Here is a 23,517-nt window from a genome sequence, read left to right as displayed (position 1 = left end):
CTGGCTTTTCTAGCCATTATCCCTTTTATACTTCAAAAATTCACATCCCCTTCACCATCAGTTTAAGAATAACCACACCCATGAAAGCGTGTAAGCCAGCCACTTCATGCCTTTATCTCCCCTCCATTTTAAATAGCCAATTTCTAATTTACCCATCCCTATCAAACCAGTACTCTGAGGAAGCACGGTCCCTTCTGTAGAATCATTTGTTCTGCTTGGAAACTTCAGGCATGTGGATCCATAAACAAGCAAAGTCCAGCCCAGCACAAGCCATCATATTGCAGCAACTTAACACCAGCTGTGTCAATCATCTTCCTCTTCGTTTGGTCGGGTTCTGGTCAGCTCAGCCCTAGCCATCCCAGCTAGGTCATGGGTACCAGCTGCAAAGTTTGGGAGTCACACTCTCCCCTTCACTTCAGACCAGCCAGCACCTTCTCTCACATCTTCAGTCCTCAGGGACTATTTCAATGCCCGTAGGCTCACAATTCATTGCACTTCAGACCAGCCAGCCCTTCCTCTCATCCCCAGCCTCTGGGCCTAGGTCAAAGAGTACAAAACTCAGCCTGTTTCTTCTTTGCTGCACTTCCCCTGTTTCCACTCAGGTGGATCCAGGTGGTCACAAGCCAGTAACATACAAGTCTGCTACTCACTGGCTTCCTATAACTTTCAGTCCTGGAAGGGGTTTCTCTCTTGGACCATGACTTTCCTGCCTTGGTGGACCCAAAGCCTATCTGCTTGCTCAAAATTCAAAAAGCCAAACAGTCATTTTTTTCCCTTCAGGTCCTCTCTTCATGCAAATCTTCCCTTCCCTCAGTAGTACTGGGTGGGGCTTAGGTTTTCTACCTAAGCTCCTAGTATGGGCTCTACACACAGTGCTTAAAACAAGAGCCTGTGGTTTCTTCTGGGCAAATTCTATTTCACCTTTTAACTTATCCAATCAAGTACTGGCTGAAGGCTGACTTATACACTCTCTGTATCCACATAACCCATAACCATTCTAATGTACAAGCAGGTAAGAGAATATTCAGTAGCCATAGTACATTCAGATAAACACATAATCCTTTTAAAGACGTTCCAGGTTCATCTCTTCACCTTGATTACCGTCCCATTCTATGCATATGGCCTTGGGCCTTTGGCTGGATGTAACCAAAAGCCCTAGCCTCTGGATCAATTATCTCCCTTAAGAGGCAACACCAAACAAAATAACCATCTAAGAATCCAAAGTTTCATTTCCCAGGCCCCTTCCTTCTTTCTTTTACAAAATCTGGTGCTTCTATGAGTCTGGAGCCACTGCAATGAATCCCACCGCTTCTGACACCAACTGCAAAAACAGTGAGGAGGCCACATGTTCTGACCTCCTCTAACCCTCCAAGAGGAAGACAGGATTACCAGCAGTAACCCAAGGCCTATTCCTGCCAGGCCACTGTACCAATACCACACTGTTTTTACTACAGTGGCTGTATAGTACGTTTTGAGGTCCAGGAGTGTGAGACCTCCTTCTTTGGTGTTCTTCAGCAGTTCTTTGCTTACCCAAGGCCTCTTTCCTATCTATATGAAATTAGTGATTGGTTTTTTCATGTCAAAAAATGTTGATGTAATCTGGATCGGGATTGACTGTGTAGGTTGATTTGGGTAGTATTGACGCTTTCACGATATTCTTCCTGTCTGTGAACAAGGCATGTTCTTCCATTTATGTAGATCCCTTCCAGTTTCTTATAGTAATGTTTTGTAGTTTTCTTTGTATAGGTCTTTTGTGTCCCTGGTAAGATTTATTCCTAAGTATTTTATCTTTTTAGTAGCTTTTGTAAATGGTATTGTTTTTCTTATTTCCTTTTCAGAGGCCTCATTGTTGATGTAGAGGAATCCAACTGATTTTTGTATGTTGACCTTGTATCCTGCCACTTTGCTGAATCTTTCTATTCTAGTAATGTTTTTTGCTGAGTCTGTTGGGTTTTTTATGTATAGAGTCATGTCATCTGTGAAAACAGCTTTATTTCTTCTGTGCCAATTTGGATGCCTTGTATTTCTTTCTTGCCTTATTGCCTTGACTAAAACTTCCAATACAGTGTTGAATAGAAGTTATGGTAGAGGGCATCTTTGTTTGGTTTTTGTTCACAAGGGGAATGCTTTGAATCTTATCTCCATTAACAATAATGTTGGCTGTTGGCTTTATATATATACTCTTTAATATGTTGAAGATTTTCCTTTCTATCCTTATTTTGCTGACGGTTTTGAACAGGAATGGGTGTTAGATTTTATCAAATGCCTTTTCTGTATTGTATTTCTGTATTGATTGATAGGATCATATGCTTCTTTTCCTTTGTTTTGTATATGTGATGGATTGCATTATTTTTCTAATGTTGAATCATCCTTGCGTACCTGGTACAAATCCCACTTGGTCATGATGTATATTACTTTTTTGATATGTTGTTGGATTTTGTTGGCTAAGATTTTGTTGACGATTATTGTGTCTATATTCATGAGGGATATAGGTCTGTAGTTTTCTTTTTAGTGGTGTCTTTCCCTGCTTTTGGTATCAGTGTTATGCTTGCTTCATAGAGTGAATTTGGGAGGATTCCATCTTTTTCTATGTTCTGGAATAGTTTGAGAAGTATTGGTATCAACTGTTAGAATGTTTGGTAGAATTCACCAGTGAAGCTGTCTGGGCCAGCACTTTTTTTGTGTATGAGTGTGTGTGTGTGTGTGTGTGTGTGTGGAGTTTTTTTTTATGACCTGCTCAATTTCTACTTTTGTTACAGGTCTGTTCCAGTAGTCTACCTCCAACTGGGGTTGTTTAGGTAGGTCTTGTGTTTCTAAAATCTTGTCCATCTCTTCTGGGTTTTCAAATCTATTGCAGTACACGTCTTCATTATATTCTGTTGTTATCTTTTTTATTTCAGTTGGTTTGGTTGCTATGTTGCCCTTTTCATTTATTATTCATGCCATTTGTATCTCTCTTTCTTTTCCTTTGTCAGATTTGCCAGAGGTTTTTCAATTTTGTTAACCTTTTTGAAGAACCAGCTTCTTGTTTTGTTGATTTTCTCTATTGTTTTGTTTGTTTGTTTTCTGTTTTGTTTATTTCTACTCTAATCTTTATTATTTCCTTAGTTCTGGATACTGTAGGTTTCTTTTGTTGCTCTTGTTCTAATTGTTGGAGTTGTTGAGTTAAAGTGTTGATTTTGATTTTTTTTTTTCTTTTTTGATTTGTGCATTTATTGCCATAAATTGATTGACTTCTGAGTACTGCTTTTGCTGTCTCCCATAGATTTGGTAAGTTGTATCTTTATTCTCATTTGTTTCTAGGAATATTTTTTATTTCACACTTTATTTCTTCTGCTACCCAGTAGTTTTTGAGCTGAGTTCATTTTGTTATCAAGTGTTTTTTTTTTTCTTTTCTTTACTGCAATGTAGTAAATTACCTGGTATGGCTTTTCTAGATGTAAGTCTTTGTAAACTCCATGGTAGAATTGGCCATGAGCAACCAAGTAACTCCTGATTGTTAGTTATTCACCTGGGGTAATTCTGTTGGGAGCAGCACAAAGTAATTTTCTTAGAAGTTTGCTCTCTCTCTCAGGTATATGGAATTCTGATGTTGGGATTGGTTAGTTTGTCCACTCTGCCAGGCTCAAAAGGAGGCCTCCTAAAGCAGAAGGAGTCTCTCTGACTGCTGACTGAGAAAGATATGCTGCTGAGAGAAACATACTCCTAGGAGACACGTGCTGCTGAGAAAGAGACACTGAGAGACATGTGTTGCTGAGAGAGAGACACTGAGAGACACGCACTGCTGGGAGAGAGACTGTTGGCTGAGAGACAGTGGGCTGAGAGAGACCAAGCATTTTTCCTGAACTTGAATTGTAGCTAGGTGTTTCCCTACTGAATCCCATAATCTGTGAGTTCTGTGTGGCCACTGCAGTGAATTATCGAATTCAGCAGAAAGGTGGTGGTTGCTGCACTTGGTGTCAGGGTTGGTGAAAGGGCTGGAGGGAGGCAGCATGTCTGTCTACTGATGGTGATTCTGTCTTCCTCTTGTGGGGTTAGAGGAGGTCAGAATATGCGGCCTCCTTGCCCCTTTAGCATTCACTATTGTTGGGTTTGTGCTTACTAAGTCCTTATGTTTTCCTTTTTTCCGAGTTTGCTTAGGATTGTTAATTATCTTTGTGGTTACCCTGAATTAAATTTTTATTTTCCTAAGTCTGGGATGGTCTGTTTTGTAAAGACATTGCCTGTTTTCCTCTCCATTTGGAAGTTTTGTAATTAAAACTTTTATTCCCTTTATTTGCTTTGTTGCTGGTGTCATCTGCAGATTGACTCCCATATTTCTCTATATATATTTCTTAGGAACTTATTTTGAGAATCTTTCTCTGGTTTGGTTTCTAGGTGGTGGTGTCAAGCATCTTGATTTTAATTTTTTGTTCTCTGTTGTGGGTTCTCGATTGGAAGGACTCCCTTTAGCCTTTCTTGTGGGGCTGAATTCCTTCTCAGATAGTTCTATTGCTTGTTCTTCCTCTAAGACACGTAATTCTTTACTCTGGAGTTCTGTTTCTATTATCTTGTCTTGTTTTTTTTTTTTCTTCTGTTTGTTTGATTTAAGGTTGTCTGTTGTTTCCTAGACATTTGAAGTCATTATCTTTAATTGTTAGCTATGTATTGATTTGTTTCACCCTGATTTTATGTTTCACTATATCTGGGTGTAGTAGGTGTACTTCTTAGGTTATTAAGTTGGCTGTACTGTGTCGCTCTCCGGCTCTCCCTGTGTTGATGTAATCACTGGTGGGAATGTGGGTTTAAATCTCTGTTCATTGTGAATAGGATATGATGTTAGGATAGACAGGTATTGTCTACCATCTGTTGTTCATCCTGTGGTGCAGGAGCTATTGGTGTTATCAGTGTTTTGGGTGAGGTGTTCTATGTAGTAGCTATGGTTGCCTGTTGTTGTTATGTGCCATCGAGTCAGACCTGACTCATAGCGACCCCTCCTTGGGTTTCCGAGGCAATATCACTACGGAAGTAGATTGCCCCATCTTCCTTCCAAGGAGTGGCTGGTGGGTTTGAACCGCCAGCCTCCTGGTTAGCAGTCAAATGCCTTCAGCACTATGCTACCAGAGCTCCCTACGGTTGCCTAGTGGAGGTTTAATGTATTCCTCTTGTTGAATAGAGCAGGGAGAAAAAGAAAGAGAGGAAAACAAAACAAAACAAACAGACAAACAAAAAGCACCAGAAGTGAACCCCAGGATAGAAAGGCAGGAGTTTTCTACATTTGTGGAGAGATAATTCGGTCATCAAGGCAGGCACTGGCAGGATAGCCCTGGTTTATTTGGAGGCCTCTGTTAAAGGTGGAGCCCAGCTGTCAATCAAAGACTTGTGGTTCAAATCTGAGAGTAGTCCCAAAAAGAAAGAGTGTTATTACCCCTCTCTGGGTGGGCCAGCAATCTGCATAAACCCAGTGCACAGATTCAATCCGTACCACAAAGGTTTTCCAGGACATGTGCCCAAATCCATTGCTGTGCAAATACTCCAGGGCTCTGTCTACTTGGAGTGCACTTTTCTTTCCTTTCTTCTACTCCATTCTGGACTCTGTGGCAGCCCAAGTAAAGGGATGTCCCGATCTATTTCCCAGTAAGATCTTCGCTCCCCCTTAAAGTGCCAGCTCACCTTGGAAAAACTCCTGGTATAGCTATTCTGAGTCCCCTGTACCTGTAGGTTGCCTGTGGGTTCCATGGTGTTTTTTACTTCCCTACTTCTCTCTGGTAGCATAGTGCCTAAGGCACTTGACTGCTAACCAGAAGGCTGGTGGTTCAAACCCACCAGCCACTCCTCAGAAAGAAGATGGGGCAATCTACTTCCATAGTGATACTGCCTTGAAAACCCAAGGAGGGCTCACCATGAGTGGGTCTGACTGGATGGCACATAACAATATCAACAACAACAACAACTTCTTCTCTACCTTGCCTCCTCCTTGGCCTCTTTGTGTTTCTAATGATTCCTCTCCTGTATCTACTGCCTGAAGGGGCCTGCCTGTTTTTCCCAGTTGTTTAACCTCCTCTCTTTCTTTGCCTTCACTGGATCTAATACTTGGTCTTTTCCTTAGTTGCTTGTAACTCCAGTATCTTTACTTGTATGTGCTTTACCTAGTTTCCCTGAGTCTCAGTTGGAAGAGGGAGTGTTTGTGTGTATTTTTTGTATGGTGCCATCATTCAGAAGCCTTGAACGTCGTCTCAATGCTTCTTTATGATTCACATATTTTCTTTGTAAAGTGTCTGTTTGCATTATTTTGCCTGTTTTGAAAATTAGATTGCTTTCCTGTTAATGGGTTTTATGAGTTCTCTCTCTATATATTGTACATGTAAATTTTTATCTATACACCTACTTATTGACTGTCTCTTATCTGACATTTTAAATTTATGAGAAAAGTAAAAGTACCATCCAACTGTTTTGTGCATAAATGATGTCTGTTGGTAACACATGCCAAGGTTTGAGGTGAGAGTAATTAATACTGGCTGTGATGATTAAGGTTGTGTGTCAACTTGGCTGGGCCTTGGTTCTCAATGGTTTGGCAGTCATGTAATGATGTAATTTGGCAGTTACGTAATGATGTTGTCATCCTCTGTTTTGTGATCTCATGTGGTCAACTTGTTTTTTTTGCATAATGTTGATTTTTGCATATTGATCTTGTCTTTGGAATCTTACCATGTCACTAAGTAAGGAGTGGGTGTGTATATATATGTATATACATAAACTCATACATATATAAAAATATGTATGAATGTGTATGTCTTTGTGTATATTTGCTTGTATTTGTGTGTATACACACACACACACATGTATGTGTGTGTGTGTGTGTATATATATTTTGCAAATACAATACTTTCTCCTAGTCTGTGGCTTACTTTTTATTTTATTGTTTTTAGTAATATCTTTAGAAGAGCAAGAGTTTTAAGTTTTGATGAAGTCCATTTTTTCAGTATTCATGCTTTGTGTTTCCTCTCTAAGACATACTTGTATAATGCCAGGTTACAACATATTTTTCCTCATTTCTTATAGAAATTTTATAATTAAAGCTCTTATCTGTGGGTGTTATCTATGATTCGTTTAGAGTTAATTTTTCAATATATGGTGAGGTAACAGCCATTGTTCATTTTTAAAACACTGATTTCTGTGTGTTTTATCACCACTAGTAGAAATGACTATCCTTTCCCCATTGGATTGCCTTTGTACCTTTTTTGAAAATCCTTTGATCATCTAAGCATGGGTATATTTCTCTACTTAATTCTGTTCCATTGATAAAGATGTCTGATCTTAAGGCTCTCTTTCTTTCACTTCCCTGGATCTAATACTTTATCTTCTCCTTAGTTGTTCTTAACTCCAGAATCTTTATTTGTATCTACTTTATAGTTGGTCTGGGTCTCAGTTGGAAGAGAGAGTGATTATTGTCTTGATTATTGTAGCTTTATAGTAAGTCTTCAAATTAAGTACTTTAAGTGTTTCAATTTTGTTCTTTGTCATTGTTATTTTGGCTCTTGTTGGTCTTCTGTATTTCCATATATATTTTGGAATTGGCTTGTTAATTTGTATAAAACGTCTCCTAAAATTTTGAACGCATTGAACCTATAGATCATTTTGGAAGGAATGCATATGTACCTTACCACTACTGAGCCTTTTAATTCATGAACGTGGTATAGCTATAGTCTGTCTAGGTCTTTTAAAATTTCTATCAACAGTATTTTGTAGTTTTTAGTGTAGAGTTTTTTCTTTTATAAATACCATTTTATTTAATTTATGTCTAAATATTGTATATTTCCTGATGTTTACAAAACATCATTTTTTTTTTAAATTTTCAATTTTCTTGTTGGTAGTATATAGAAAACAATTGATTTCCTTTCTATTCTTCAGTTTTAGTGAACTAACTTATGAATTTTAATAACCTTTCGGTAGATGGTTTGGGAATTTATACACAGATGTTCATGTAGTATGTGAATAGAAACAATCTTATTTCCAATCTGTATTTCTTTTATTTATTTTTGTTGCATTACTACACTGGCTAGGGCCACGTTTACAATGTTGATTAGAAGTAATGAGAGCATACATTCTTGCCTTCTTCCTGTTCTTTATGGGGAGATGTTTTTCACTATTAAGTATTTTAGCCAAGCCATAGGTATTTTATAAATGTCCTTTTATCAGGTTAAGGAAGCTCCCTTGTGTTTTCAGTTTTCTGAGAGTTTTTGTTTTTGTTATGAACAAGTATTAAATTTTGTTTAATGCCTTTGAGTATTTATTCAGCTATTGAAATGCTTATATGGTGTTTGATTTTTTTTGTTTAGTTCTCTGTTAAAGTGCTGATTACAGTGATCCCCCCCCCCCCCCCCGCCTTTCCATTCCTGGGAGAAAGCTATTTCATAATCTATCATCTTTTTTTTAAAAAAATATATTGCTAGATTTTTGTTTCATTGCTTATGAGGGTTATCCATTTAAATTTTCTTTTTATATCATATCTCTTTGGTTTTGTTATCGGGTTAATGCTGGCTTGATGTAATTAGTAGGGAAGTGTTTATTCCTCTTCCATATGTAATTTATATGACTGTGCAAAGTAAGATAGAAATTGGTTATATTATATATGGAATTATATAAATTATTCACAACTTCTTTTTTTGTTTTCCTCAGATAAGTTTGTTTTGTGTTACAAAATTGGCTTAATATTTTGTAAATAAAAATTAATTTTAAATATTAAGTTTTTCAAGGAGCACAGGGGAAAAAATCTGTGTTTTCAAAAGTGAACAGATATGCTAATAATTTTAAGGCAATAGACCTTTTTAAATAGAGCTTTGTGGTCCACTGACTACTGCTAACCCAGAGATTGGTGGTTTGAATCCACCTAGCAGCTCTGTGAGAAAAAGACCTAATGATCTGCTTCTGTGAAGATTATATCCAAGAAACCCTCTGTGCAGTTGCTATGACTTGGATGGTACCCAACAACACCAGCAACAACAGGCCTTTTTTAGAAAATTTGGAAAGTGTAGAACTGTAGAAAGACAAAAAATGTAAATGGTATACATTGTTGAGATAGTATGGTATTCAATATTTGCAATCCTTTTTTTCCCTTAACATTATGTCACAATTACTTTTACAGAATATTAAAATTTGTGGTAACATAATTTTCAGTGAGTATAAAATAATCTTTTATGTGAACATAACAGTAATTTACTCATTCATTCCATTGATATTGGACTTTTATCCTGTTTGTAATTTTTTTTGCTATTACACATAATGCTGTAAAGAGCATCTGTCACATAGCTTTTGCTTTTACTTTGGTATCTTTCTTTAAATAGATCTAGAAATGAAATTACTGAATTAAAGAATCTAAATATTTTCAAGTTCTTGATACATTTTATGGAACTATTTTTAGTGTACTCCTTCAATTTGTATGCCTCATGTAGTGTATGGGAGTATCCAGTGTAAGTCTTCATCAATACAGAGTTTTACAATAAAATTCTTGTCTAATATTATAGGTAAATGTATTATCTTACTGATTTTCTTTCTTTTTTTTTTCTTACTGATTTTCGTATCATTTCTTTAATTACTGCAAAGTTTAAAAGAAATCTCTTGAAAACTTTTAGAATAGTCATTCATAAGAATTATGCAACAGAGCTCTTAAGAGGAAATAATGTGGAAAACAAGTTCCTGAAATAAAAAACAAACCCAGAAATGGATAAACAGTGGTATAAGGCTACAGGATTTTTATAACATAAAGAAAAGGAATGTGAACTTAGCCTGTATTGTTGTTATTGCTGTTGTTAAGTTCTATCGAGTCATTTCTGACTCATAGCGACCCTATGCACAGCAGAATGAAACACCGCCCAGTCCTGAGTGAGCTCCATGAGTATTGTTACACTTGAGCCCATCACCGCTGTCACCATGTCAGTCCACCTTGTTGAGGGCCTTCCCCTCTTTCGTCGACCCTCCACCCTACCAAGCATGACATCCTTCTCCAGGGAATGGCCCCTTCTGACAACATGACCAAAATATGTGAGTCGAAGTTTGGCCACTCTTGCCTCCAAGAAGCATTCTGGCTGCACTTCCTCCAGGATAGGCCTGTTAGTTCTTTTAGCAGTACACTGTACTTTCAGCATTCTTTGCCAACATCACAGTTCAAAAGCATCAACTCTTCTTTGGTCTTCCTTATTCATTGTCCAGCTTTCACATGCATATGAGGCGATTGAAAATACCATGGCTTGTGTCAGGCACACCTTAGTCCTCAAGGAGACGTTTTTGCTCTTCAGTTCTTGAAAGAGGCCCTTTGCAGCCAATTTGCCCAGTGCTGTATGTCATCTGATGTCCTGACTGCTGCTTCTATTGGCATCAATTGTAGAACCAAGCACTGTGAATTCTTTGACAATCTCAATCTTTTCTCCATTTATCGTGATGCTGCTTATAGGTCCAGTTGTGAGGATTTTTCTTTCCTTTATATCCATACTGTAGACTATATTCTTCAATCTTCATCAGTAAGTACTTCAAGTCATCCTCACTTTCAGCAAACAAAGTTGTGTCATCAGCAAGTTGTTAATGATTCTTTCTCCAATCCTGATGCCACATTTTTCTTCATATAGTCCAGCCTGTATTAAATGGTCTCATTTAATCCTTTCCTGCGCAATGGATAGGATGATAGATCATTAGAACCAGGGTCTTACATTCTGATTTCTTTAAAATATAGTAGTACTTCATGAACTTAGTGAAAGAACCATGATATTTCTAATGGCTTATATCATTAATGAAAGTTTTTTCGGATAGCTACTCATTACCTAAAATAGCATCTAGAGCATGGAGAAAGGGACACAACTATGGGACGCACAACTATGCTATCGCTCCACCCAAAGATAGTAATTAGGAAGATGTGAAAGAAAATAAATAGTGAAACTCAAAATATGTAAAAATACAGACAGAAATTTTGCTCTTGATAGTAAATTTGATAATGCAGTTTAAGAACATGGATGACTGACATGAAAGGGAAATTGGAGAAAAGGGGAAATGGAGAGGAATAAATTTGAATGGAACTGTTTTGGTGGATAAATGAAAATAGGAATTTTTTAATAGCAACTTGTTGTTGTTATGTGCCGTCGAGTCGGCCCCGACTCATAGCGACCCCTCCTTGGGTTTCCGAGGCAGTATCACTACGGAAGTAGGATTGCCCAACCTTCCTTCCGAGGAGTGGCTGGTGGGTTTGAACCGCCAGCCTTCTGGTTAGCAGTCAAGTGCTTTAGCCACTATGCTACCAGAGCTCCTTGCCTTTTCCATGTAGGTAAATCAATTCATATCCCATTTGCTTCCATAAAGCACCTGAAGGTGCTTACAACAAAACACATTTATTGAAGTAGTAAAAGAAATAGAAAATAAGGACTAAAGAGCAAATCATAACTCTTAAGTGTCAACGTGGGTACTTTGGGCTTCATATTTGATTATAAGCTTCCTGACAGTAAAGGCAAAAAGGAAGCTAATTGTTTTACATGGAAAGGAGGGACTGTATCACTTTCTGATATCCAAGGATTAAGGACTGTGTTCTGCCACTTAAGTAAAAATGTTTACTGATGGAGGATATATGAATCAATGTTAAAAAGAAAAAAATAATCATCAAAGCAGTTAAAATATACTGTGTATTATAACTCTTGTTAAATACTACCCTAAGCTTAGGTGATTTTACCTCATAGCTATATATCTTTGTATTTATGCATTTATCCCATCTATCTGTTGAGCATTATAGATTCAGCACTATTCCCAGGGCTTTGAAGATTATAAAAAACAAAACAAAACAAAACAAAAACAAGCCAAACTCACTGCCATTGAGTCAATTCCGATTCACAGCAACCACTTTTGGGTTTCCGAGGTTGTAAATCTTTATGGAAGTAGGTTGCCCAGTCTTCCTTCCATGGAGAGATTGGTGGATTATAGATGTTCTTAACATAGGCCTATGTCATAGAAACTTAAGGTCTAGAAAGGAAGACAAATGAACAGTGGAAAACACTAGAAAATAGTTAAATCAAAGTCTAAAGGTACTTGCTGTAAAATACAAAAGGATGATGTTGGTGTACACTATGCAAATTATTTGATCTGAGTCTAGAAGCATTTTGTTAAGTAGAAAATAAGTTGTGAGATAGGAAGAAGATCTACTGGAGATCTGCTGCAGCAAGAATGATGTGCAGCTAGGCTTCATCCTTTATATTCAGTTCATTGGAGTGGGGAGTTTTAAAAGACTACTTTTTATATCCTCTGTAAAGGATGATCACCATGATGCTCATTTGAAGAATATGACTATTTCTATGACAGTTAAGAGATATAGTGTGAAAGGAATAGATGGTTCCTTTTTCATTTTTGAGTTTCATTGCTTACCATACTGCCTTGCATATTACATAGATTCAATAAATGTTTATAGAATGAATGACTAAGAAGAGAAAATGGGAAATAAAAAAACCAAGCTCACTGCTGTTGAGTCGGATCTTACTCATGGCGACCCCTCCTTGGGGTCTGAGGCAGTATCACTACGGAAGTAGATCACCCAGTCTTCCTTCCGAAAAATGGGAAATAGGTGGCCTATAATAATGCATAAGAGAAAATAATAATCAACTATTAAATAGACATTTTTTTCAAGGAGAATTTAAAGAAATTGGTGATAAGAACTGTTTATTTTTATAATACAATTATGGTGACAACTTGTCATAACTATTTTTTAGTAGAATATACTTTTTCTTCACTATTTAAGTGAAACAATACTAATTCATAGGAAATTTATAGGAAATAGGTTCTATTTTGTATTTTACTTATAAAATAATCCCACATATTGATTCATTTGCCATTAACCTGGAAAGGAAACCACAGATTGTAAATAGCTGAATGGAGTTGCAAGTCAAGCATTGTTTCTTACTTATCGAAGTTCTTTGATAATTTATTACCAGTCAGCCTGCTGGGTTGTTATCTTAGAGGACAGTGACTGGGATCTTATACATTCTTTTGTATCTGTCACCTAGCATAGTATCAAACACAATTGTGTGAAAAAATGTTTCTTAAGTGCTTTCTACATATGAGATGTAGCACAGAAGTAGTTTAAGACAGAGTTCTTGAAATTAGTAGCTTTTGTACTCTGTTAGTTGACCTGAAAGAACTCTGGTGGTGGAGTGCCTAAGGCATAACCAGAAGGCTGGTGGTTCAAACCCACCAGCCCCTCCTCAGAAGGAAGATTGGGCAATCTACTTCCATAGTGATACTGCCTTGGGTTGCTATGAGTTGGAGCCAACTAAACAGCTGTGAGTTTGGTTTGGTTTGGTAAAAACCTGACCTGGTGCTCAGTGTTGATTAGGAGATAAGGCATCAAATGAAGACAAAGCCTCTGATTCCTGCTTGACTTTGAGAATAGAGTCAGCCTAGTTCTTGTTACAGTTGAGCCTATTTGTCGCAGACATCCAGTGGCTGCTGCTTAGTGAGGATGGCTAGGGATTGAGCCTAAACCTATGAGGGCTTGGTATCAGATTGATTGTACTTTGGGATGAATTGGAGGAGAAATGGAAAGTAACGTGGCATAATAGTCTGTTAGGCTGTTGGAGGATATGAAGCAGTAATTTTAGTTTTGAAGCAATGATGGAAGTGCCACAGTTGGCAGTGCCATAGAAATACTCACCTGTGGAGCTATCTGGTAAGTGTTTGAGGATACAATTCAGACAATCAGAAGGGATATTGGATATTGGGGACACAGTGACAGTATTCAAATGCGTGTTGACAATGTATGTGAATGCAAAGGATAATGACATGGAATAGGGAGGCAAGGAGACTAAAAACAGATCCTTGGGGAATGTCCATAATTACAGGGCAAGTAAAGGGACCAGAAAATGAAGAAACCTGACATGGAATAACCTAGAAGGTAGAAGAGAACTTAGAGAGTGTATTGTTTGAGACACACAATGAATGTAGAGAATTTTAAGGAGCAGATAGTCAGGATTATAAAATCCTGCAGAGGAGAATAAAGGCTGAGAAGAGCCATTGCATTTTTGTGACATTGGAGAAAGCTATTTTAGTAAATGTTGGGAACCCAAAACATAATTTTGGTGAGTTAATGTATATTCAAGCATTTTTCTGGCAATGTTCAGTAGTAGGAATGGAGGAAAAAAAAGGAAGAAGTTGGGTTTTATGGATTAGGAATTGTCAAAGTATATAATGCAGAGCCAAGGGAATAGACTATTTTAGAGTGCTTCTGAGAACATAAGTAAAATGACTAACTGTGGGGTTCAGGTTGGTAGGAAAACAGATAGACCAGAATATAGAATCTAATAGAAGATTAAGGGTGAATTGCAGACCTAGGGGTCAAGATGATAGTGAGGGAGATGATAAAGTAGAAGATTAAGAGATTTTGGTCAGGAGTTTTAAAATTTTAAATTTTGTTGGTTGAGCCATTCCAGATGATGGTAGTCTCACATCTGGTTCTATTTTTGGGGTAGCTGTAGGATAGTAGTGAAGAAGGTCTTTGGTTTGTTTATTCATTTACTTACTCAGTCTGTCTGGCCATACACTTGTTTGCTTGTTTATTTCACAAACACTTTAGTGTTTATTTTGTACCTAGCACTTTTCTAGGTGCCAAGGGTAGAGTACACAGTTCTTGCTCTTATAACTTATATTCTTGTGGGGCAGGGCAGGGGGGCCAAAAACTGAACAAGTATAAGTAAATAGAGAAATATCTGGCAGTTGTAAATATTGTAGTTGAAAATAAAACAGGAAAATGAAATAAGGTGTAAATGGTTGGCAACATTAGATTTGGCAATCAGAAAAGTCATCTGAGGAGGTGGCATTCTTGAGATATGAATAACAAGAAGGACTCACTAATGCAGAGATCCAGGAAAGAGAATTCCATGCAGAGAGAACAGCTAGTGCAAAGTCTCTAAGGATGGTGCAGACTTAGTGTATTAAAGGAACAGAGAGACAGGTCAGTTGGATCACATGATGTGGGTGAGAGGGAAGAGTAGAACAGATGAAGTCAGAGAAGTAAGTAGGGTTCAGATCATGAAGTACTTTGTAGGATAGCCTAAGAAGTTTGAGTTTTATTTTGTGTGATGGACAAAATTGGGAGGTTTAGGTAGGGGAATGATTTGATTCTTCTGATTTACATTTTCAAAAGATCATTCTTACAATTCCATGGGATATGATTTGTAATGAGGGAAAGGCAGAAGCATGGACCATGATTAGCAGACTATATAAGTAGGCACAGGTGGGAGGTTATGTTAGTTTCACCAAGAATGGAAAGAAGAGGATGGATTTGAGAGGGGACATATTTTTCTTTTAAATTGGATGTGTGTCTCTCAGAAGTGAGGCTTAGAAACCCCTAAGCTTTATGCTTGAACATCTGGGAGATGTCTTCTACTGAGATGGGCACGATTAGTGGAAGATCATGTTTTGATAGGGGTGGTGATGTAGGAAAATCAGGAGTTCAGTTTTAGACATACTAAGCTTGATATGCGTATTAGACATCCAGATGCATAATAATTAAGGAGACAGTTGAATGTGAAAGTCTAGAATGCAGGGCAGAGGGCAGGGATGAAGATACATATATAAAACCAAACCAAACTCACTGCCATGAGTCAATTTCAACTCATAGCGACCCCTGTTGGGTTTCTAAGGTTGTATCACTACAGAAGGAGATTGCCCAACCTTCCTTCCAAGGAGTGGCTTGTGGGTTTGAACTGCCAGCCTTCTGGTTACAGTTAAATGCCTTAGGCATTACACCACCAGAGCTCTTGATGCAAGAATAGATTGAAAAGAGATAAGGGTTTATTTAAAACTACCCTGGGCTATACTGATTGAGTGGTAATTGAGTAGAGGAGGAACCAGCAATGGATATACAGGCATGCCTGCAGTAGGAAGCAAGACCAAGACAATGTGGTGGTATGAAAGCCAAGGAAAAAAAAGCTTTTTAAGAATGATGCTGCTAGTACATCAAGTAAGATGAGAACAGAGAGGAGGATGCTGATTTAACAATATGGTGATCACTGGTGACTTTGACCAGAGCAAAGTGAGTATAATGTGGAGATGAAAGCCCAAGGGCATTGATAAAGGAACAGGAGGGAAGGAAATAAGTGTCATGACTATAGACAGTATATCCAATAAGTTTTGCAGTGATGAGAGCATAGAGCTAGAGTGAGCCAAGTGATTCCTTTTTTATTTTTAAAATGAGTAATATTAAGGCATCAATGAAAAAGATAGAGGATTCTGAGGCCAGGATTAGGCAAGATAATTAACATTCATAATTGTATAAACACAAGGTAACGGTAGCTGATGGAGACAGAAGAATTGTGAGCTATGTTTTTATGTTTGTAATATCCATGAAAATAAATGCTAATCTTTACATATGCTATTGATACTGGCACTTAGTGTTCATTAGGATGTTAAAACTTTTAAGAGTCTTGAAGAGAACATTTTGTGGTTCAGGAAGAAAATAACTATTTTTCTGCCATGGAAAATGAAATAAAACCTTACCCCAAAACACAGCAAAAGACTTAAAGTGCTGTCTGGAGCAAGCAAGGTTAAGTGGATATTCTGGTCAACTTTTATTAGACAGATTTGGAATCTAAATTAAATGTCTGAAACCAGCTAACTGGTTGTTAAATTTGTCTGAGTAACTGGCCTGATGTTTCAGATTCCTTTGTTTTAGTGAGACAACAGAGTTTCAGTTTGGAAACTTGGGAAAATATTTTTTTTCTTTACAGTTTTAGTGCTCATTAACATTATTATGTAAGCTGGAAACAAATGTTAGAGAATTAAGCATTTGTGACATCTGTGTTTTTATTGGGAATGTGAGAAGTTTCGCTTTGTTAAGTATTACGGTGATCACTGTGAACGGTTTGACCTTGCTTTACAGTTTTGCCAGACTGTTCAATGATAGCTGTTTCCATGCTGTCTCTCTTTCCTTTTGTTCTAGCTTTTCCCTCTATCCCATCAACAGTGATTTCATTATTAGCAGATGGGACGCTTAGTGACTGTAGTTTTTAGAGCCTCTGCGGCTCAGGATTTTCATTTTTCTGTATTTTGAGGCGCTGTCTTTTTACATTTTCATTTTCTCTATTGTAAAGAGCTGTCTCTTTATATTTGATATTCTGATAGAATTTATGTGCTTAAAATGAAAGTCTATGCTCCTTGAATTTTGGCTTCAAAATAATCATCTAGAAAAGATATAAGGTACTAAAGAAAGATGAAAGATGCAAAGATGCCAGTCTTAATTTATAAGAGTTTATTATCAACAAGACTGGATTTTGACTCATACTGGTGTTAAAAATGGATCTTGTGTTGTAATTTGAACTACAGTATTTCACGAAACATAGATTTTAAATTTATAAAATCCTGTATTTTTTTGCATTCATTTTGTAGTCAGATAGAAGACATTAAATTCAAAAAGTATTACTTAAGATGACGATTAATTTAGTTATTTTTTTGGGAGAATATTTCAAATTTATGGAAGATGATCTGAATAATATTACATTGCATAGAACTTTAAAGTAAGCACACTTCAGTGATCATCTAGTTTAGAACCTAGAACCCTTACACATTTTTCCTTTTTGTAAATGAAAGTTTAAGACATGTTTTAGTTACTGGTTTTATATATGACATAATCCCAGGTATCATACACAGTAACTATATTTCAGTAGTATAATCTCATTTATATAGAGATCATATTGCCATTACAAAGAAATAATTTTATTAGAACTTATATACTGGAATTTCAGTGGCATTGATAACATGTTCATTTTTCTTTCTTGATGGATTTTTTTTCCAAAGTGTATTTGCTAACATACAAATGACAGTGTTTTATGCTAAGCAGGTTTTTTTCCCAAGATGCAACAGATCTCTGTTTACACTGACCTTTTAGAATAAATTGGCAAGCGTGTCAGGTGCTAAGAGCTAAGACGGGATAGAAGAATGTAGTGTTTTGCAGGTGAATCTTTAAGATGCTCCATTTATTTGAAATTTTAAACAATGAGGTAAAAGATTTTATGTTGAAGTGTAATGAATGTTTCGATATGATGATTAATGAGGAGCTTGTCATTTAGAATTCACATCAGGTAGTGTGTTTCCAATGTTAGCTGAAAGTAATTCTTTGTAACACAAATGGGTGATTTCTATAATATGCACACACAAGGTTGGTATAATAATGTAATAACAGCGACACAATAAAAGCCCTGTGTCCTTTGACTTTTTTCACTTTGACACTGATTTGTAAGCCTATGAGAAAGCTTATTTTCCTTTCTTTATTAATATTACACACTGGTATTTTCCTTACAATTCATGGTCTTTTTTTCTCCCCTTATCTGAGAAGTTTTATTTTTGTGGACATGTTTGAATAGACATTTATGTCATCTGGGGCTCCTTTGTGTTTGCCTGCATCTGTGTGTGGTGTGTTCATACCTGTGGACACACATATGTCTGTATCCCACAAAGTTTAGCCTTGTTTGGAGCCCATTCAATAGCTGTACAAGCTCTCTTCTAAACATTTTCTTTTTTAATACTTTCTTCCTTAAGACTGTCAATTTTGCTTTTGACTTCAGGCTCACCAGAAATCTTTGTCTGTGAGACAAGGGATGGACAGAGAGGTGGGGGATGAGGATGATTTAGCTGGCATGTGTGAAAAAGTACATATATTTAAACATCAGATAATTCCCAGAAAGTAGGAGTCCTTTCTCTGTTTCTTCCCTGTTGGTTAACTTTCTGGGGTTTAATGCAATGACTGAGGTGAATTAAATTCTTGTTTGTCCCAACTACATCTTACATTATGTAAAGAAATGTACGTTGTTAACATGAAGATAATAAAATGCTAACTAAAGTAGAGGATAAAGGAAAAAGTTCAAGTTGTATCAAGGGAGAGAATAAACAAAATTGAGAAGCTGGGTAAAGAAGTGAGACCATGTGGCCTAGTGGATAAGGCGTCTGACTTTGGACCAGAAGATTGAGGGTTTGAATCCCTCCGTGGTTGTGATTTACTTTAGGAGTTCTGGTGGCGTAGTACCTAAGGCATCTGACTGCTAACCAGAAGGCTAGCGGTTCAAACCCAACAGCCACTCTGGGGAAGGAAGATTGGGCAATCTACTTCCATAGTGACACTGCCTTGGTTCTGACTCAATGGCACTGAGTTTGTGTTTTTGTTTTGGGTAAAGAAAAACAACTATATCTTAAATATTTAGTTGAGTATATGAGAGCAGATACAAAAGATAGGAGTAAGTGCCTGACTTCAGAACATAGCACAAATGCTTAAATAAAGGTATGTGAAATGGTCAGGTAGTTAGTTGGTAAACAGTACGTCAAGGATGGAGATCTTTTGAATAGCTTCTTTAAAAACCTCTCCCAAATTTAGGAAACTCTTATATTAAAAAGATTAAGTTACCATTAAATCCAAAAAAATAAAAAATAAAAAATTAGTACTTGCCTGTAATCTAAGAGGATCTTGGTTATGTAGAATACTTAAAATGGCATTGAGTTGGATCATTCAGATGGCAGATTGGAATGTGCGTTCCTGACTTTGGTTATTGCACTTTGAACTATAAACACCTTTCTTAATCAGCAAAGTCTTTACCAAAAGGTTGTCATTAATCTTGATGTGGTCAGCATAATTTGAGACAATTGAAATACATTATTAAATGGACTAACAAGAATAAATTAACATTTTTCATACACTTACAAATAAATGCTCTTTAAATCAGTTTAGAAGAATATTTTTTAAATAGTTATTGTTGTAAAATACATATAACAAAACATTCACCTAACCATTTTTCAATGTACAAATCAGTGACCTTAATTAAAAAAATCTTTGTAGTTTTCCTTTAGTTATAGAGGAAGACTGATTGACTGAATGAATGAACACATACACACACGTTTTAGCTTGATAAAGCACATAACTAAAGGAGCTCTGGTAGCATAGTGGCTAAAGCACTTGACTGCTAACCAGAAGGCTGGTGGTTCAAACCCACCAGCCACTCCTCGGAAGGAAGGTTGGGCAATCCTACTTCTGTAGTGATACTGCCTCGGAAACCCAAGGAGGGGTCGCTATGAGTCGGGGCCGACTCGACAGCACATAACAACAACAACAACAAAGAATATTAGAATAGCTTTGACTTTTCACACTTTCTTCACCTAAAAATATTGTGCGTATCTAGCTTTTATTTTGACCTTGTACATTTAAATTATATTTTCATTTCCTCATTGAACCAATAATTAAGATTTGTTTATTTGAATTGGATCCTAAACCATTTTTTTTAACAGAATTATTTTAAATTATTCATAAAATGGTCTAATTTACAATAAACTGTTTGAAATGTTCCTTAAGATTAGAATTCTCCTTCAAGCATTTGAAACATTTGGTCGATAGACATTTAATTCCCTCTTTAAAGACCAAATAAATAGTTCTCAGAAGCCAAAAGACATTAATAGTATGAGTAATGATGAGGGTCATTTAGGAATATAATTCTTAGGTAAGGAGACCAAAGATATGTGGGAGGCAGAGAGTGGTAAGGACAACAGTGTATCACACCTGTCAGATAATGTTCCTTTTTTATTAATTCATTTTTTCCTAAGTGGACAGCTGATGTTTTGTAATATTGAATAGAAACTCAGAACTCAGAGTCTTTTAAGAAATGTAAACCTAAGTTGTGCCTAAAATGGACCCTGAATATAGACTTTAGAGTCAGTTAACAACTTAGTAGCATCAAGGAGTTTTAAAACTTAAGTGGTAGCTTATCTCTTCACACCAGAAACATTATAATTCAGAGATGTTGATCCATGTGGTGTTTTGTTTTGATGTAAATTACACATAAGAACTCCACAAAATTTAAGTGTTTAAAAAGTCTCTGGCTTTTGGCAGATGTATACACACATAGACCCACGATCCCAAACAAAATGTAGAACATTTCTGTCTTCTCCGAAAATGATCTGTGTCCTTTGTGGACAGCCTTCTCTACTTCCCCAACCAGGCAACCACTGACTGATATCCATTACTATATATTTTGCCTGTTTTCAATTTTTTATAAGGGGAATCTAACAGTATGTGCTCTTGTGTTTCTGGTTTCTTTTGTTCAGCAAGATGTCTGTGTAAGTCATCTTTTTTTGTTGTTTTTTTAATTTCTGTATATTCTTGAGAGTATTTTATTCCCAGAATGGGAAGAGACTTAAACAGATATTTTATAAAGGCAGATATACTAATGGCTTAAATGTGAAAAGATGCTTATCATGATTAGTCATTAGGAATATGCAAATTAAAGCCATAATGAATTATAAGTACACACCCAAGAAAATGGCTAAAATGAAAAATCCTGGTACTATCAAGTTCTGGTGACCAAGTTGAATTATATCATATATTGTTAGTGTGGGTATAAAATGGTGCAAACACTTTGCAAAATAATTTGGTAGTTCCTTGTGAAGTTAAAAATACACTTTTCATATGATACTGCAATCCCTCTTCTAGATATTTTCCAAGAGAAATGAAAACATATTTACACATTGACTTATGAATGAGTATTCATAGCAGTTTTATTCATAATAGTCCCTATCTGGAAACAACTCAAATGTCAATCAAACTGGTAAATGAAATGTGATATACTTTTTAAATTTTGTTCTTATACTTGAGATTTCCCCTTGGCTTACTAAATTAGAGATGTATAGAAATTTCAGAAATTTTGATTTTAAAGGGTCTTGAAAATATAGCCAGGTTTTTGTTAAGCCAGAAACCATAATAGAATCCTATTCCATTCTGTTCCTAACACATTAAAAAGCAGTGAATTTCAGTATTGTGTCAGTGACCAAGATTAAGCTACTAGGATTCTATTGAAACTGTGGCTCAGCCATGCTCTGCCGGTCTGAATCCTCCTTCTGGCTTAGAACAGAATCATCTAGAAAATGGAAGTGTACTTTTTAAAATTACCCTGACTCAAATTGGCTTACACGACAAAGAAGTTTCTGTGTTACACATTTTCTTATTTACCGCATTTCATAAGTATTTAATGAGATCTTGTTGTTGTTGTTATATGCTGTTGAGTCGGCCCCGACTCATGGCGACCTCTCCTTGGGTTTCCGAGGCAGTATCACTACGGAAGTAGGATAGCCCAACCTTCCTTCCGAGGAGTGGCTGGTGGGTTTGAACCGCCAGCCTCTGGCTAGCAGTCAAGTGCCTTAGGCACTGAGATCTTGGGAGTGAATATTTCAGGGACTGTTAGCTGGATTATTTTTAAAACCAAAAACTTTTCTGAAATTTTATCTTGAATGTATGATTCAGTTTCCAACTTCAGTGGGTAGTATATTTGTATCAGTGTTGTCTGTACTGTGGTCATAAACTCTTCTGTGTTTGTGGTTTTTTCTTTATAAATGAAATTAAACTGCATTATAGGAATACACTAAGGATAATGAATTAAGGAACTCACTGGTATACTAGAAATGGTAGAAAATTATAAGATCACAGGTCAGAATTCCTGAATCCTTTACATATGGTTTGTGTAATATAATGCTCCTTTTTCTTGAAATAAGAATATAATAAATTTGAACCTTATCCTTATAAATGAAACTTTGAAGATTAACTTCAAGATTCAAGCTGTTTCAAATTAATTTAAATTTGTATGGAAAACTCAGATAATGATCGTTTCCTTAGGGGACTCTAGGAATCCCACAGCTCTATCTAGACAGGAAAGAAGCAAGATTGGAAACCAAGTTTAAATAAAAGGAATATATTAGATATGTGGGTTAATTTCAGACATTCAGAATTGATTATTTTTTTATGTTTTTAAATCCAGGGTTTAGTCATACCTTGGAAAGTGTTGTTGTTTTTAATTTATACATATAAGGAATGTGTTCAACTTGTCATTGTCTTATTACTGAAATGTAATAATTTTTCAGGCAATTCTTCATTAAATTAAATATGAATCAATACCAACATGTAAAGCTATTTACCGTTTCTACTCTTCTTGTTTCATTATTTCTAAAATTAAATCTAGGGAGAATACAATTAACAAACAGAAATTAGTATGAAATTAATCTTGAAATCCTGGACTGTATATTTCAAGGTGAATTATTCAAATCCTCATGAAAAGATAATTTGAAGAAAGAAATAATAAAACCACTGATAACCTTTTCCTAAACATTGAATCCTAAATATATTCTGTTTGGGCTTCTTATTGAAGTTTTCATAGCCCCCTTGGCAGCAGACACAGTATTGTGGTGGGATCTTGAGTGGTCAACATGGTGACAGTCTTAGAGTGTAATTGTTCTTTTATTTGGAGTGGGGAGTGGTATTGTGCCCAGCTATATAGCTTCTCAGTCTTGTTCCCCAGACCTCCCAGAAATTCTATGAGATATGAATGTATTACCTTATCATATGGATAAGGAAAAGCTTTCGAGACCTCCATTTGCTGATGTGGCACCACTCAAATTGAAAAGAAACAGCTGCAGACATCCATTAATCATCGGAACATGGAATGTACGAAGTATGAATCTAGGAAAATTGGAAGTTGTCAAAAATGAAAT

The 23,517-nt window shown here is 36.4% G+C and overlaps 1 protein-coding gene and 1 non-coding gene across 2 annotated transcripts in view; both read left to right on the top strand.

The window, feature by feature from the left end:
- The window catches only part of PRIM2 (DNA primase subunit 2), a 500,367-nt gene that overhangs the window by 201,027 nt on the left and 275,823 nt on the right, over positions 1–23,517 (top strand). The gene's annotated exons all lie outside the window — the stretch shown is intronic.
- Positions 18,916–18,988, top strand: TRNAQ-UUG. The gene has a single exon. It is a non-coding gene; the product is annotated as a tRNA-Gln (tRNA).

This window comes from Orycteropus afer, unplaced genomic scaffold (assembly GCF_000298275.1).
Source record: "Orycteropus afer afer isolate SDZICR_OR568_19922 unplaced genomic scaffold, OryAfe1.0 scaffold00140, whole genome shotgun sequence".
Taxonomy (NCBI): domain Eukaryota; kingdom Metazoa; phylum Chordata; class Mammalia; order Tubulidentata; family Orycteropodidae; genus Orycteropus; species Orycteropus afer.
The sequence above is the reverse complement of the archived record's forward strand: the minus strand, read 5'-3'. Positions and strand labels throughout refer to the sequence as shown.